Source organism: Miscanthus floridulus, chromosome 15 (assembly GCF_019320115.1).
Source record: "Miscanthus floridulus cultivar M001 chromosome 15, ASM1932011v1, whole genome shotgun sequence".
NCBI lineage: Eukaryota > Viridiplantae > Streptophyta > Magnoliopsida > Poales > Poaceae > Miscanthus > Miscanthus floridulus.
This window is the reverse complement of record NC_089594.1, coordinates 58082087-58094826: the sequence shown is the minus strand read 5'-3', so window position 1 is coordinate 58094826 and position 12740 is coordinate 58082087. Positions and strand designations below refer to the sequence as shown.

Genomic DNA, 12740 nt, shown 5'->3' with positions numbered 1-12740 from the left:
AATAGACTAGGCTTTTAAATAGTGATACAGGATAACCCTAAACAATGGCTGTCATACATACATAATTGTACTGAAATTTCAAGGACCACACATGATGGAATGCGGGAGTAAAGCCGAACATCATGGAGCGTATTCATGCTTTCAAATCAGCATGCTTCATCGAGTCAATGTGCATACCTCAGTTTTCATTTCTTAATGCTCATCTCAAGTGGTAACCCAACTGTCGAACAGCACAGCTCCGTCAGACCCGCAAACGACGGCGGACGACGACGGCGGACGCGGCGACCAGGACACAGAACCAGTGCCGCGAACGCCGCGGCGAGACCTGCCGAGCCTGGCATTCAGATCAGGCGTCGGCAATAGGCTGCAGTCCGTTCGCGAGGACACTTCTCCAATCGACAAGGTCACGGTGCCCACGATGAACGCCGCTCACAGCCCGGCGACCGTCGAAGACACCTACATACGGCGAGGACAGCTGCACCGAGGAGCAGCTCGTCACGCCGTGGACCGTCTCCGTCGCCAGGTGAGCGTGCGTGTGCGCGTACTGGTGCCAACGAACATGCGTGTGTGCGTGCATGGACTGGTGCATGGCACTATGCTGCTAAAGTTTACTGGCTTCCTTGCGACACTATCAGAAATCTTGCTGTCGCCTATCACATTTGTTGATGGATTGGTCACAAATAATTTGAGAACAATTGATTTATGGTTTTCTGAGATTTTGTGCTGACATTGACTATCCATTTGTACTATAAATAAAAATCAAAGTCCTGAGTCATCACAGACTACTTGTGATACATTAACTAAATGTCTACGTCGAGAGATACACACGATCCACTAAGCGACATCACCAACATCACAGGTATGATTTTACATTGTATTAATTTGGTATTAATTTGGTACCATAAATCTTAATGCTCTTTTCTAGACATTCGAACAGAGTTTAAAAAGTTTGACTTACAATAACTCTACAAATTGATTTTTACAGAGACCAATGGAGTAATATATAACTTTCGGTTGGCTAATTGATTTCCTGTGTTGTGACCATATAGATGAGGCCCGACGGACTAGGGAATAAAGGAACTTGCAGCAACGAATTCGGCGAGCTGAAATGACCGACGAACAAAGGGAGGAGATGAGGAGGAAACAACGTGAGTACCAACGTCACTACCGAGAACGGAAGAAGGCCGAGTCCCAAAACAATAGTGCTTCTTGTGTTTTGACTGCACCCGGTATAATTTTTCTTTGCTTAGTTTATTATTACTCAGGCTCTTAATATACTCAAATCAACGTTATGAAATGGACCAAAAAAATGCAGGTATTAATCGTTCTCAGATAGACCAAAACTCGCCAATTATACTGGACAAGGAAAATATCCAACCAACCGCACATGGGAATCATAGCCATGGTGGCATTGGCACCTCAACGGCAATAGGCACTGCTCTATCAGTGTCTAGCGGTAAAGATTGGATACATGTTTATTATGTGAAAGAGTCTCATTATTTAATTTTTGTAATCTCACAAACGTGACCCTGCAGATATTAGTAACCATACGATGGGCGAAAGGAACGCGCAACAACGAAAGAGAAGAGCAGAGATGACCGATGAGCAGAGAGAAGAGAATAAAAGGAGACAATGTGAGTACCAACGTCAATATCGAGCACGGCAGAAGGCGCAATTGCAAAATAACAGCACACCAGCTGCTATCAACCAAATAGTGCCATCGTCCTCGCTGGCAGGTTAGTAATCCGAGACCATAAGGATTTCATCCACCACTTGATATATCATGAACCTTTGTTTATATTCATATCTCAAGGTGCGAATTTGAGCGCTGGATTAGCGACAAAAATGGAAACCAGCGAGTTAGCAGAGCCTATGGATTGGTTACACAGAAATGATAATTATGTTCCAGCGCGTAGAGCCCCACCTACTTCCGGCGAGGCAGGTCTGGTCATCAGCCACAACATTTTTTTGCTATTATATATTTTATTTCCTACTTTGCTTATATTACTTAATATTAAAATAAAAATATTAAATATCTACTATGCAGAAAGACAAATACCTGAGCTACGCAACAACCATGTACATGTCCAATCCAATGAAGAAGAATTCGACCTGTGAACTATTTGAACTAGCGCATGATGGTTGGGACAGTGATGAAGATGCCATGGACGGTGGCCATGGATTGCACAATGAAAACTTATACGATGATGATGGGGTCATTCACCGACATGCGCAAGGTACTACGACAACATCTATCCCTACTGGTTATAAATGCAGCTTCATTTTACCAAATATTTATATATTAAGTGAAAGTAATTACTACAATGTCCACACAGGTCATGATTATGAGTCATATCAGCGTGCCTCCAGAGGGTCCAAGCTGCAAACAGTGTGACACATGACGATCCATATGACTACATCTACCAGAACCTGCCAGAACGACATAAATTGAGAAAGGTCCCTGACTGCAGTTACTGTGGTGCGATGAGGTTTCAGGGCGAGACACCTGGGTTTTGTTGTAGAAAAGGAAAAGTACAGATACATATACCAGATGTTCTTGTAGAGCTCAAAAGGTTGTTCACAAGTCAAGTGCACGATGATGCAAAATATTTCAGGAAACATATACGTTATATCAACTCACATTTCTCCTTTGCAAGTCTAGGGGTTACCACTGACGACAGATATAAAAGTCCAGCATGGACCGGTGTTTATACATTTCGAGTGCATGGTATGTTGTACCACCGTCTTGACCACCTGGTGCCAGGTGGCCGCAGGTGCTCGGCATTTGCAGCTCTACTTTTATGATACAGAAGATGAGGCCTTATCACATAGAGTCAAAAGGTCCCCTGATCTTGATATCAACATCATTCGGACCTATCCTAGCAATCTTGCAAGATAACCCATATGTTCATACTTTTAGGAGAAATGGGGATTTTCCAAACTTGGATGAGTACAAGATTGAACTCAATACAAATGTCACGCCTGACCAAAGAAGGTACAATGCCCCAACAGGCATCCCAAGTTGCTGCTATTTGGATGGATGGGAACGATCCACAAAGATGTTTTGATAGAAGTGTGGTTGTATATGGAAAGACCGATCGTCGTCCTGCAGTATATCCGAGCATGGCATGGTTGTTATGACGCCTTAGCTTATCCTGTATATAACCCACGAGGGGAAACAGGATGGAACAAATTTATGCCAGTACAGTGAGGATCCATTCACTCCACCATCTGCAACCGCGGCTTCTACTAATAGTGCTAATGGTAGAGCTGAAGGGACTACTGGTGGTAATCATGGTATTATTTGCTATAATTTTTTTTTGTTATTATACTGGTACTACTGATTCGATAACATAATACTAATTATAACATTATCTAATGTTTTGTGTATCTTGCAGCTGATAATAACAACGATAATCATGTGGAAGAAGGCGACAATGATGTGCAAGATGGTGACGTGCTAGCTGGAGTTGCTGATGCAGCACAATCCGCAAAATATGTAACTGCACGAGAATACTACTGCTTCAAGTTGCAAGTTAGACGGGGACTTTTTAACATTTTATTATTCGGAGGACAGTCTTTTCCAGCAGTGGGCTATGGATATGTATATAAAGATTGAGTCTATGAGGCTAGATTGGTACTCTAATCCTAAGCACCAAAAACTAATACGGGCGGAGCTATACCAGGTAACCACTCATATTATATTGTTTATTTATATAATTGTTTTTCATGAACTTTGCAACCTTGTTACTGCCTTTCGCTAAAAGTAAGTGCTTAAATGTATTTTAGGGACTTGTTGATGTTATCTCTGCTGGAGAGACACAAGGTTCTAAGGTTGGCAAGAGAATTGTGCTGCCAAGATCATTCCTAGGATGCGATCGAGACATGCAGCAAAGATTCCTTAATGCTATGGCTATTGTTCAGCGTTTTGGAAAGCCTGATTACTTCATCACCATGACATGCAATCCCTACTGGGAAGATATAACAAGCAATCTCGAACTGGGGCAGGACCCACAAGATAGGCCAGAACTGGTTGCAAGAGTGTACAGGGCAAAGTTGCGTGATCTGAAGGAGATTCTAATCAAGAGGAAGTATTTTGGTGAAGTTGCAGCATACGCTCATGTTACCGAGTTCTAGAAAAGGGGTTTGCCACATGAGCATTTATTGCTGATCATGAAATCAGGGAGCAAGTTGACAACCCTAGATGCATATGATCGAGTTATTTCGACAAAGATACCAGACAAGGACAAATACCCAGAGTTGCATGATCTGGTCATCAGCCATATGCTTCATGGCCCATGTGGCGTCCTAAACAAACACTATGCATGCATGGTAAATGGAGAGTGTCGCTTTCAATACCCTAGACAGTTCTGTGAGGCGACCCAACAAGGAAAGGACTCCTATCCAACCTATCGGAGAAGGGATGATGGACGACGAGTCAGGATCAGGAGAGCAGAGTTAGATAACAGGTGGGTGGTGCCATACAACCCTGGTCTACTCTTTAGATACAACTGTCACATAAATGTTGAGGCATGCGCAAGCATTAAAGCAGCGAAGTATCTATTTAAGGACGTATATAAAGGCCACGACCAAGCATCATTCTCGGTAAATGAAGACCAAAATGATAGGGATGATGGTGTCATCAATGAGATACAATAGTATAGGAATGCTAGGTACATTTCTCCACCGGAAGCTGTGTACAGGATCTTCGGATTCCCAATGTTTGGAATTTATCCGTCAGTATTGCAGCTCCAGCTACATTTGCCTAATATGCAGTCTGTGACATACAATGATGACGAAAACCTGGAGGATGTTGTGAGTCGCCCGGCTTCTAATAGGACAACACTGACGGAGTATTTTAGTAAAAACCGTGAAGAAAGGACAGCAAGAAAATATTATATAGAGAATTTCTGGAACACTACCGATGGATCGTAGGGAAAAAAGTGTGGCAAGGAAGAAAACAAGCGTCAGCACAGATAGGGCGGATTGTCTATGCTAACCCTACTGAAGGGGAGAGATACTTCCTAAGAGTACTACTAAATCATGTGAGAGGTGCAACATCATTTGAGGATCTAAGAACAGTGGCTGGTGTAACATACTCTACTTTTAGGGAGGCATGTGAGAAAAGAGGGCTTATTGAGACAGATAGATCAATTGACGACTGCTTGACTGAGGCCACCACTTTCCAGATGTCTGTGTGCCTTACGGAGGTTGTTTGCTACAATGCTTGTGTTCGGCGAGGCCACTAACATACGTGAACTATGGGACAAGCATAAGGATGCGTTAGGTGAAGACTTTAGCCGGGACAATAGCAACACGTCGACTAGTGGAGCAAATGGTGCTCAGGGACATACGGGATATGCTTCACTCGATGGGCAAAGATATCAGAGAATATGGTCTGCCACCTATTTGCGATATGGGTCCAACCTCCATTGACATGATGAAAGAGGTTAGAGAGGAGCAGAATGTCCCTGTTGACCAAGAACACCTAGATATTTTTTATTCTCTTAACAAGGAGCAGAGAGAGGGGTTTGATGAAATCATGCAGCATGTCTTTGCCAAAAAGAGCCAAGTTTTTTTTGTTGATGGTTCCGGGAGGCACAGGAAAGACATTCCTATACAAGGCGCTCCTGGCTAAAGTTTGTTCCAAAGGATTAATAGCCATCGCAACAGCCACCTCTGGTATAGCAGCATCAATATTGCCCGGAGGACGCACTGCACACTCCAGGTTTAAAATTCCAATTAAAATTGGGGACAACACCATGTGCAACTTTACAAAGCAAAGTGGCATTGCAGAATTGCTTCGTACGGCGTCTTTGATTATTTGGGATGAAGTTGCCATGACCAAGCGTCAGTGTGTCGAGACACTAGATAGGTCCCTATAGGATATCATGGAATGTGCTTTGCCATTTGGAGGAAAGGTCATGGTATTTGGTGGAGACTTTAGATAGGTCCTTCCTATGGTGCCACGTGGGACAAGAGCACAGATAACTGATGCTACCTTGCAAAGATCCTATTTGTGGGATAAAATAAGAAAGATACAATTGTCACAAAACATGAGAGCACAGTCAAACCCTTGGTTTTCTGAGTACCTGCTACGTATTGGAAACGGAACCGAGGAAACGATTGGAGATGATTATGTTTGACTTCCTGATGACATTGTGATTGGATATACTGACACGGATGTGGCAGTCAATACACTCATTTCCTCGGTGTTCCCATCACTTGGAGAGCATGCGACATCAGCCGCCTATATGAGCGGACGGGCCATTCTATCGACAAAAAATGAGCATGTTGATAGGCTGAACGCAATGATGATTGAAAGGTTTCTAGGTGAGGAAAAAGTTTACCATAGCTTTGACACTGTTGTTGATGATCCTTCGAATCACTTCCCTATTGATTTTTTGAACTCAATAACTCCAAATGGCCTCCCCCACATGAGCTGAAGCTAAAAATCAACTGTCCTGTGATTCTTCTCCGCAATCTTGATCCTAACAATGGGTTGTGCAATGGAACCAGGCTTATGGTCAGAGCATTGCAAGACAATGCAATTGATGCTGAGATCGTTGGTGGTCAGCATGTGCGGAAAAGAGTTTTCATACCAAGGCTACCATTGTCTCCCTCAGATGATATTTCTCTTCCTTTCAAGTTCAAGAGAAAACAATTCCCAGTGAGGTTAAGTTTTGCCATGACAATAAATAAATCGCAGGGACAGACCATCCCAAACGTTGGGATCTACCTTCCAGAGCCCGTGTTCTCGCATGGACAACTTTATGTTGGTTTATCAAGGGGGGATGTCAAGATCAACAACAAGAATTCTAGCAAAACCAAAAGAGGAATTAGATCCTACAGGGAAGAGCACCAATAATATAGTTTACAAAGATGTCCTAAATTGGTGAATGACGGTGTGTATACTCAGACCATTTTATAAGTCCTCGTAAGAATAAATATCGCTGGTGTCTGCTTGATACTTTTATTTTTTAGCATCAGAGTCCTATTTGTCTCTTATACGATATTGATTTCCAAACTTTCAGGTTCATTTGACTCTAAAGAAACGGAAGAGGAAGAGGCCAGTTCCTATACCAGGTCTGACAACAGGCAGGAAACTTGCAATCTTAACTTTCTCGTAGATGGCTATAGTATGCGCTGCTAAGCTTATTTGGGTGGGGTCGATTAATGCAATATATAGCTCAGAGGTTCATATGATAATTTATTTCGGTTCCAGTTTTAGTTAACACAATATGTTCAGTTTCAGTTAACATGACATTGTGCCCTGTTTGGTTCCAGATTCAGTTATTAGTTTTGTGAGTACCAACTTGCTGCAGAATTTTATAGCGAAAGCCGCAAGTTCTTCTGTATGGTGCATGGTGACAGTATATATATTTCATCTATCTCTTATATGATGTTTGGGTTCAAAATTTTCAACTTCTTCTGGCTGCTCTGGGACCGTCTGTGAGGAAACGCAAGGAATGTCTGGTTCGTGTAGCATGTCTGACAATAGACGGAAAGGCAGGAGTGGAGGCTGATGACCCACGAGGAGGGAATTTTTGCAGTCAGGCATATCTATACATGGTGCCAGGGACATTCATACTTCTTACAGTTTTAATCCTAGCCTTTTTACAATTATATTCAGAGATGCATAGTGCACGGTTTCATTTATATTCAGAGATTCAGAAATCCTAGCCTTCTTAGTAGAGATTCAGAGTTTCAGTTATATTCAGAGATGCATAGTGCACAGTTTCAATATGTGGCAGTGCACAGTTTTAGTTTTAATAATCGTCATACGCGCGAGAGACTAAGAGACGGTAGCCATTTGTTATTAAGCACTGATAATATACCGGCTGATAATTGAGTTAAGCACTTTCACGGCTCGGCAAACATCTAGGTAACATTTTCTGTACCAACAAATTAGTGTTTGAACTCTGAACTACTTGGCTAGAGAGAGAAAAAAAGAGTCCTCAGAGAGTGCAGCAATTCATCCTCAAGAGTACAGCAATTCATGTATTTTTTTCTCTTATGTGTTGGTATAATGTCAATTCTTACCTGCAAACTGAAACCTTCAGAACCAATCTCTACGGTTCCATTATTTTCCCTCGTCTCTCTTTCCTTTGCCTTTCAACTCCAAGATATATCTCTCTGCAAAAAATATCTTGGACATATTGCCTTTCAATGCATCCCTCATAAATGCTTCTTGTTTGTTTTATTTAAATAAATATAAATACACAAGGGAACGTTGTCACGTTTTCTACGGATGGCCTGTGCGCTCGAAACAGGTGGTGTCATGATGACATCACCATGACATATTTTCCGGAATCAATCAAAGTAAATGGTGACATATATACTTCCTGTATATAAAAAAAAAGAAAACAAATAACATATATGAGGGCGTGTGCATGCACAGGCTATCTGGAGTTTCTATTTTATAGACAACAAAAAAAACTAGCAATGTGACCTTGCAAATCAATCATGCCTAAAAACTAGCCCATGTTCGAAAGCATGCATTGAAATGCAAATCAGTCATCTTGACGTGATGCTTGATTTGCGCCAAAAACTGCATGCAAGATATATCTATCAATTCTTTTTCTTATTCTTTCTTTCTATAAATATCTATTTCTTGCAATTTCTTTTTTGCTTTCTTGTTTTGAACACCGTTAGCGTGCCCAAATCACGTCCTCGCCCGCCTGTGATAAAAGGAGTTCGTCGAAGACAGCCACCGGGAAGAGACACATCGACGCCTACGGAGGTCATCTGCATCAACGTGACGAACACGCGCCGCAACAGCCCTACTCCCAGCGGACGAGGTCTTCGTCGCACACTACGACGAGCATCCGCCACGCCTGGTATGCTCGCTCTTGCCTTGCCTCCATGCTCTGCAAAACGGAGATCCGGAACCCTGATTTAAGCTATTTTGGCATTATAGAAAAGGGTACCTTACACCAATGGCGAGTGGCGACCAGCCGCCAACAACGTCAATGGAGCCGGAGCGATGTGAACTGGATCCCAATGACGGTTCGTGCTTGTACTCTGGTTGCTCCCTATCAATCTTTAGTTGAACGAAGTGTCAACAACGTGCAACTCGCCACAATTGGGCAGTGGGAATAGAGACCTCGACATCTCTTACTCTATTGTTGGCAATGATGCTGTAACATTTTTTATTATTATTGGTTGTTACTTTTATCAATCAATTATAAGACACATTTGATTATTCATAAAAATTTGATCTCCAATATTATTCTGTTATTTATGCTCTGCTCTCATGTGAACGCAGAAGAAATGAAAAATGATGTAGAGAGTGAGGCATCAATGGAACCTATTGGGAATTCTCAGATAGATGCCGAGGACGGAGACAAAGAAAACGTCAGTGTATGTATATATCTATATGGGTCAGTACATACGTAGGTACTAATATTAAAAACAGCATTTAGCATTTATTATAATATCCCATAGCAGATTAATACAAATATAGAAAAATTGCTGATCAAAGACGATGATGAAATAATACTAAATCTAGAGCCACACGATGACAGGAAGCGGAAGCGTGCTGACAAGGATGAGGTACGCAAGGAACTCTCAAGCTACTCACATATCCTCACTCATGTTTATCTATATGGGTTGCATCACCCACTAATAATATAATATTGCATATGCAGATAAGTAATAGGGATGTAGAAGAAGTGCGGATCAAAGAAGAAGAGCTAATTAAAGAGGATGTCCTAGAAATAGTTAATATAAAAAAGACGAAGCCAGAAAGCATGCTGACGAGGATGTGATTGCGATTCCTCAATATAATAAACCTAAGAAGGCGAATAATGCAAAGGTCCTGCCTCAAGGTGAGTCATTTTCTTCAATAGTATCTTATTTTTTTATTTTTTTTGAAATTAATTAATTAATAAAATTATTTTCAACGCAGACTATGAGTGTACAGAAGAAGATGTCAAGGTAATTCACTACATGAAAGGAAAAAAGGAAAAAAAGTTTACTTGTCCGAATTGACGATGCTTGGGTAATTAGAGATGACATGGATTGCCTATTAAATGGTGATGTGCAAGTGAATGGCGCTGTAAGCATTTTAACACTGCTTTTGCATTAGCTGATGTCCATGCAAAATATATGCCAATTTTTAATTGACAAATTACAAACCTGCAGGTCATAAGTGCGTACATCCAATTGATGCGGCATGAAGAGCACCTGCTCCATAGAGAAGGTGGAGATGTTTACTTAGAAAATACCTTTATTACTCAATTGCTACATCGTGATTGAGAGCCCCCTGCAACGACATGGAACTATAGCAGAAATGACGTGGTTGAAACATGGGTCCAAAATTATTTGAAGGCTGATATGGTACGCTTGACCACAAACTCTAATAGATGCTACTTTTTGTTGATTAAAAGAAATATAAATAAATTGGATAAAACTCCATTATTGCAGGTGTTCCTTCCTATAAACATTGTGAAGTTTCACTGGTACGTAGCGATTGTTAATGCTTCAATAGGTGAGATACATGTTTTGGACTCTTTCGGAGACCAAATGTCAAACTTTTAAGATCTCGAATATACGGTGTGGCTTATGATTGATATACATACATACATATTGTTTTTAAATTTTTTAATATTCCCTTTCTAAAACTTGGTGTTTCGGTCATAAAGTTAATAGGAATGGAAAGAATGATAAAGCATGTAGTAGAGCATATCCAACTGGACTGACAAAAATGGAAACACGGTATCGAAGTGTCATCTTGGCCAACTAAACATATGATCACTAAAAGAGCGCAAACAGATGGGTAAAAGATCAACTATACCTTTTGTGTACATGGCATTGTCACACCCTGTATCACTCATATTTTACTTGTAATATTTGCACAGTGTAAGTTGTGGTTTATGGATGCTTAATTATATGGAGTACTGGACTGGAACAACTTTATCTGACGCTGTGACCCAGGTAATTTCATAAGACTATTTCTAAATATTTTTTATTTTGGTTTGGTTAATAATCACGACTTGCTCATATTTTTAGGACGATATAAGTAACTTTAGGTTCAAGCTACCTGCGATCTTGTATAACTCCACGCTAAACACAGCGAGAGGGTTACAGGATGATGAGCAAGATATGGAAGACAACAATAATCTTGATGATGATGTTGTAATGCTCGATAATCCAGATGAAATAGATATGATACTGTCGGGTACAATAACATGGACAAACAAACAAGACCTATTGTCTGCATTTCGTGCATGCATCCTGTTGAATAATGACCCTGAATCTTTAGAGTAAGTCATTCTAAAGTAAATTATTTTGTTCTAATTTAAAGATTTTTCATCACCCCTGCTACAACTGCTACGATAATTCATTTGTTTGTTGTCCTAGTTTTTTTAGCAAAGAATGGGTCCGAAGCACACGACCGTATCCGATTTCTTTAACTCGTAGAAAAATTGGCGATATTTTAAACGAGAATATAGAGATGGATCATAATTGCTTCAACCTTGCTGTTTGGATGGCTGCATCCAATAACGCCTCTATGTTGGAGAAAGACAAATACCACTATATGGACCTCCAGTTTGCTGTAAGTTGATATAATTTTTCACTAATGTATATAAATCATTTGTTAACTGTATCATTAATTAAATAGTGATAATTGTTGAAAAAAAAACAACAGTCGATAACTCAGTTTGGACGAGATCCAAGGTGTTGCGACTGGATAGACTATGAACAACTAGCAAAATTGCTTCAATGCGGGCCTGATAGGGACTACAAAATACAAAATTGCAGCACTGTAAGATATATGTTCATTAAACTCCTTTGAAAACTTATATTTTGTATTGCACTTATGGGTTTTTTTTGTTTGTTTACAGATTCTATTGCCATATTTTTGAGATAGGAACTATATTTTATTCATATTTGACATGGGTAACAAAATTGTGCACATTCTAGATCCGCATTCTCCAAAACTATGGTACTCGGGTCTAGATCCAATCATTCCATATAATGGTATATTAGAGATAGTTTTGAATTATTTCAGTTTCTCCATGACATTGGTCAATCCTGCATGAAAAGAGAATGTTTACCTCTGGCATCGTCAATTAAAACTATATCTTCCAAAAGCTATGGACTGGTAACAACTTATATTGTGTTTATCTTATCTTACCATCAAATAAATAGTGATTTGATTTAACTACAACAAATAAACACTTGAGCTCTTCTTCTCCAGGAAATTGGTAGGCTTCCTTGTCTACAACTACCTAAAGTTGTGGAATGGCGAAAGATTATCGTCGTTTGTCAACATAGTAAGCGTAAAATATTTCTATGTATATTTTATATGTTATCTACCGAATCAGTAAGTTAACTTATTATATATTATCTATATCATTCGCAGAGGTCAGATTCACTGAGGACGGAATTTTTAGTTCACATTTTGAAGAGCAGCGCAAATGAATGTACATATGACATCCCTGGGGAACTGCAAGATCTACTTAAACTCATAAATTAGTAGGATAGATATGTCAGACATGACTTTATTATGCCTTGTTATGCATGCGTGTTTTCCAGATAAATACATCATTATGTACCATTGCGTGTGACTTAAACTATCAAAAAATTTCGTTGTTTGGTTATGTTCATGTGATTCCCAGAATAAAGCCGTAGCGTTAGCACGGGCACTATACTAGTCTAGTGTAGTCATCCACTATCACAAAGCCATATTTGTTTCCACCGATACTAGTGTATTGTGTTAGCCCAAATAAATC

General features: G+C 40.3%; 2 long non-coding RNA genes across 2 annotated transcripts; both read left to right on the top strand.

The window, feature by feature from the left end:
* Window positions 1–8670: 8670 nt before the first annotated feature.
* On the top strand, window positions 8671–9362 carry LOC136506713 (uncharacterized). The gene is made up of 3 exons (XR_010771704.1): window positions 8671–8840; window positions 8921–9009; window positions 9269–9362. It is a non-coding gene; the product is annotated as an uncharacterized lncRNA (long non-coding RNA).
* Window positions 9363–9731: 369 nt separating this feature from the next.
* On the top strand, window positions 9732–10778 carry LOC136506673 (uncharacterized). The gene is made up of 5 exons (XR_010771694.1): window positions 9732–9830; window positions 9911–10060; window positions 10147–10341; window positions 10429–10492; window positions 10647–10778. It is a non-coding gene; the product is annotated as an uncharacterized lncRNA (long non-coding RNA).
* The last annotated feature ends 1962 nt before the right edge of the window (window positions 10779–12740 follow it).